The following is a 5,875-nucleotide window of genomic DNA, read 5'->3' as shown; positions in this document are numbered from 1 at the left end:
GGGATCGGGCGGCAGAGGCGGCCAATGGAGGATAAGAGTTTGCCCAAAACGTTCCCTCCCACCCCAAAGGAGTTGGCCATACAAGGCAAAAGAATGCCGAGCAGTGCGGGTGGCGGCACCCGAAGCTGTGGGACGCTGGAGTCGGGACTGGGAGAAGGGGAGGGCGGGGAAAGAGCGAATTCTGCCTTATATAGATGAAACCATACCCGGCGCGGGGAAAGCAGCGACAGAGGCCTCGCCGTTTAGGAGCGTTCAGCAGCTCAGATCTGGATGAAGAGGCCGCTTCCTTTATAAGGGTACAAGGCGTGCAAAGGAGCCGCTTTTTTGCCGGCTGGGGGCAGGAGTCTAAACAAAGGTATAAATAGGTTTCTTTAAAAGCCGGGGGGGGCGCGGGGGAGGAGTTTGCTTCTTGGGCTTTAGCCTCGTTGGTATCTTTCCCAGCGCACCGGGCTTTGAGTGCGAGTGCGTGTGCCTGCGGGATTCCGAGGTCCCTGCTGCTTCCTTGTACGGAAGAATAAGAACAGTTGCAGGCACACGAAAGTTGACTGAAATCAGGAGCGGTGACCTTCCACTGTACCCGCAGCCCCCCGACCCCGTTAAAGCGAACACCGTCCCCTGCATCCCGCACCGACTCCTCCTGGCGTAGAGCCGGAGCGCAGCCGCGGTGGGCTGAGCACCCAGCCACGCCAGGCCCAGTGGCATTTTCGAAAACTGCCCGTCGCTAATAATCGATCGTGCTTTGAAGAGCGGAGTTGTATGAATCGAGTGTTCTGTGCCACGCTTCTTTCCGCGCTTTTTTGCCGCGATCTTTCCAACCATTCAGCAATATTGGAGCGGAGCGGAGCGGGGCGGGGGCATTTTTCAGCCCGACGGCCCATTACCTCCAAGGGCGCCGGCCAGCGGTGGGCGGGGTCAAAGGAAAAAGTGGGTCGGGTCACATACACACACACCCCCTCTCCCCCCATACACATTCCCCCCATCTCTCTCACTCACTCTCACACACACACACATCCATTCCAGCATGTAGGCGAGGGCGGGAGCTGGGGAGCAGCCCCCCAGTTTCTCTGTCCCCCTAATATTTAAGCTGGGGGGGGGGGACATTTGTCAGCCCGACAGCCCATTACCTCCTGGTTAACCCTCCAAGGGTGCAGGCTAGTGGTGGGTGCAGTCAAAGAAAAAAGTGGGTGGGATCACATACACACACACACCCTCTCTCTCCCCCATACACCCCCCATCTCTCTCTCTCTCTCTCACACACACACACACACACACCCATTCCAGCCTGCAGGTTTAGCCCCCCGAATTTCTCTGCCCCCCTAAAAATTTTTACAAACAAAAAACAGTTTACAATTTTTTCTTTTAAAGGCCTGCAAACCAGGTGAACTCCACCTTACTTTTGTGGGCAGCCCCCACAAAAACTTTTAGGCTGCCTACCTGCAGGCCTGCCTGTCCTCATACATACATACACACACACACTCATTCTCCCACTCCCCCCCCCAACACACACACACACACACACACACACACACACAACTCTCACTTCATATCCTCAGGTGGCAATTTGGGTTTTAAAAAATCCACCCAGTGAAGCCAATGGGAGGCTTTTTTTCAAACTTAATTACCATGAAGGTCACGGGGCGATTTTCAGGTGGGAGGGCTACCCATAAGGCCCAGGGTAGGCTTTTGCAGATTAAATGGTGTGTCTGCGTGTGTGGGTGGTGGCAGCAGGATCAGCTCTGTTCCCCATCCAGGCAATTCCAGTACAACCTCCCCCCAAGTCAATTATAGCTGATCTATCCATTTATTTATTAATATTTATTACCCACCTTTCCACATAGATTCGCAATGTGGTGCACAAGATAAGAGTGTTAAAAATATAATAGATCCAATTAAACAATGTTAAGCAAACTATGAAGTAAAAAGCAAACACATTCATAAAAGTGATAGTAAACTAGCCTCAACTAGTTCCAAACAGCTAGCAAAAATACTATGTTTTAACCTATTTCTGAAGAGAGGCCAGGATGGAAGCCAAACTTTTCAAGGAAGTGTATTAAACAGCTTTAGGGCAATCACAGAAAAGGCCCTATGCCTGGTAGATGTCAGTTACCTCATGAGAGAATGGAAGCAGAGTCATTGGAAGATCTTTAAACCCTGGAATTTTGTATTAGAGAAGGCATTCCCTGAGCTATTCCAATCCCCAAACGTCTAGAACAACGCAACTATGCAAGGTTCAGGAGCCCTGTTGGTTGTATGTTGTTAACCAAGACTGGCAGTTGTGAGGGTTACTCTCTCAGAAAAGTAGATGGCTCCCATGAATATTGTCACATTCACCCTATTCTTTGGTAACTTAAAAATAACCTGCACAATGACCTTTGAAATGAATAATAGAATCACAGCATTAGAAGAGAACTTAAAGTTCATCTAGTTCAGGGGTACAGGACCTCTCTCAGCCCAAGGGGCGAATTTCATTCTGGAGAAGCTCTTGGAGGCCGCGTTCCAGTAGCAAAAGCGGTGGGACCAAAAAACAAAAATTGTCAGCATGTTTTAACGTAATGTTCTTCCTGCCAGTAACAAAGCTTTAGGACAGGCATTTTAGCCTTTTAGAGTGGGAAAAAAGCTTCACAAGAGCTGGGAAGCCACAAAACAATCTGTGGTTAGGGGAATGGGGACAGGACTATCTGGGGAAGACCAGAGGGGCAGATATGGCCCCCAGGGCCTGAGCTTCTGCACCCATGACCTAGTCCAGCTGCCTGCCAATGCAGGAAATCCACTGCTACAATGCAGCAATGCCAGCCATCTGGCCTCTGCTTAAAACCTATAATGAAGAAGAGTCCCTCACCTTCCAAGGCAGTCTGTTGCACTGTCAGACTGCTCATATCTTCATAACACTTAGCCCAAATCTCCTTTCTTGTAACTTGAATTTGCTGATTTGGGTCTGTCGTTCTGAAACAACAGAAAATGCATTTGCTCTGTGCTTTTGAGATGGCTGTCATATCATCTCTTAATAATCTCTTCTCCAGGCTAAACACACCCAGCCCCTCCAACCATTCCTCATAGGACTTGGTCTCCAGTTTCTTACTATTTTTGTCATACTCCTCTGGTCAGGTTCCTGTTTGTCAATATCTTTCTTATCCTGCTGCAATTGGCATCACCAGTTGCATTTTTTCCTATACCCCTGTGTGAGTAAATGCACGAAGGGAGCAATCCTATGGCCGCTAGTCAGTGGTTAGATGGCCATAGAATATCTTGTTTTCTGGAGAACCGACCTTCCCCCCTTCTGTGCTGCCTCACAGGCAGCATGGAGAAGCCCCGTCCTCAGTGCTCACAAGAGGAGCACGGAGTGGCCAAAACAGGGCGTGCCAAGGGGCGTTCTGGGGCGGGGAGGGTGGACATACCTGTACGACACATCCTATGTGTCATATGGCAGCCTCTTCCCCCACTCTGCCCTCCTGTCTAGCCGAAAATGCAGGGCAGGAGGAGCGCGGAGGGAATGATCCCCTCCATGCTTCTCCTGCCATGCATTGGTTAGGCGGTCACCTATCTGCATAGGATTGCACCCTAAGGGTGTTTAGACAGAAAAAAGGCCTACAACTCCCAGCATGCCCCAGCCAACCAGCTGGCAAACACACATAGGATTGTGCCTTGAGTGACAGAATCTTTCCCTGCCCCATGCCCAACACTGCTCTTGAGTACTTTGTTTTTCGTACTGAATTTCACCTGCTTGTCCCAAGCTTGTCCCAAACATCCAAGCCTGAACTCTGTGTACCTTGGATCTAGGAACACTACAACGTCCCTAGTTAGAACTTATGTAGGCAGTGCCGGGCCTACCATTAGGCAGAGTGAGGCAGTTGCCTCAGGCACCAGATGGTGGGAGGTGGCAGCAGGGTGTTGGAAGAGAGATCTGAATGTGCTATGCAGCCTGCCCTCCACTCCCTAAGCTAGCCTGTTGCCTTCCAGTGCAGAGCAGGATGCTGTCCCATTCCCAGTGTTGAAGAGAGCTGCAGCTGCCACTCCAGTTGTCTTTCGTGCATGGAATGGAAAGGGGTTCCATCTTGTCCTTCGCCTCAGGGAGCAAAATTTCTTGGGAACTTAGGTCAGCCTCCCCAGCCTGGTGCCCTCCAGATGTGTTGGACTATAACTCCCAGTTATAGTCAGCATACTGGCTGAAGATGATGAGAGTTGTAGTCCCAACACATCTGGAGGGAACCAGGTTGGGGGAGGCTGACTTAGATGTAGGGCTAGATTAAAAAAACACCCCCACTGTAGAATATATACTGCTCTGCATGAGTTCTTTAGCTTAAAACTTGTATTCATTTAATTATATTAATAACCAATTTTTCTATATATTATATTCAAAGGGACTAACAATCTAGTTAAAAGTCAATAAAAACAACATTACCAGTCCAATCTTCGGTGGGTCTACTCAGACACAAGCTTGATTGAGTTCAATAGCAATTACTACCTGGAAACAGAGTATAGGATTATAGCCTAATGCAAAGTTATATGCACTCGGGAGTAAGTCCCATTGAAATCAATGTGGCTTTCCTCAGAGTAGACCCATCTAGGATTGCACTATTAATCACTAAACATTACAACAAAATGTTGTCACAACACAGTATCAACAGAAGCATCCATTTAACTATTTTTACTGTTTTATATTGCTTGCTGCATTGGACATTTTGGATTAAAAGGCGAGATAAAAATATGTCAAACTAATTATGTTTGTCATCTGCTACTAAGCAAGCTATCTCCATGGAGTTTGATGGAATACCAGGCAAAGTATTTTAAAAATAATCACTTCAAAATATTGAAGCTAATTTCTACATAGAAATTAATGAGCTTCTACCACGCATTAAAAACATGGTTGTTCAGGCAGGCATTTGGGGTGGGTTAGGGTATTTTTAGAAATATGATGTTTTAATGTAGAATTTTATTGTTTTAAAACTGTTGTATTGCTGTACATCGCCCAGAGTGGCTGGGTGACCAGCCAGATGGGCGATTAAGTAAGTAAGTAAGTAAATAAATAGGTATTGTCATGCTTTGTCAGGGTGCCTTGAAAAATATGTAAAGGTGAAAGGCAAAGATTTGCAGTAAATAAATGGTGATCTCTCCTTACCATTTCTTCAGAAACACATTTTCAGAATATCAGAATTCAGTAGATGGATACAAAGATAGATCATCATCATATTTATCATTTATATAGTGCTTTACAGCAGGGGTAGGCAATAGATAGATGGCAATTTACTGGTAGATTGCCGAATGATTTGCTGAAGATAGAGAAGAGACTCTTTAAAACAGCAACAATGAAAAGGTCCCCTGCCCCAAGTAGACACTTAGAATCTATGATCTGTTCTAACACAAGTGAAAAATTGCACTTTTATATACAAGTCAAGCTCATAGGATGGAGTAAGGAACTGACTCTGCTCCTGAGCCACCATTTTAGATCCATCTCCATCTGGGCCGGCTCAAGACATTTTGTTGCCTGAGGCAGAACAGCAGATGGCACCTCACCCACCTAACCCAAGTCGAGGTGCATACTATCCAAAGCCAGCCATGCTATTTTGGTACATGAGGCAGAAAATCCCATATGTACCTCTCCCCATCCCTGGCAGTAGAAATACAATAAAAACAAAGTAAATAACAATTTGCTACCATTCCATAACACCCAAAATCTGTTGCCTGAGGCGACTGCCTAACTCTGCCTCATGGTACGGCCAGCCCTGGTCTCCATCACCATCCCTGCACCCCCTGCCACTATTTTGCATGCAGTTCGGAGTTGTGAATCTTGGGATTGTAGTAAAACCAAAGTAGATTCCACAAGCTGGAATTCTACCCATTTCTGCTTTAGTGTATTCCTGACACTTCACATAAATAA

Source organism: Heloderma suspectum, chromosome 4 (assembly GCF_057233095.1).
Source record: "Heloderma suspectum isolate Gila_16-S chromosome 4, 16-S_ref, whole genome shotgun sequence".
Taxonomy (NCBI): Eukaryota; Metazoa; Chordata; class Lepidosauria; order Squamata; family Helodermatidae; genus Heloderma; species Heloderma suspectum.
The sequence above is the reverse complement of the archived record's forward strand: the minus strand, read 5'-3'. Positions refer to the sequence as shown.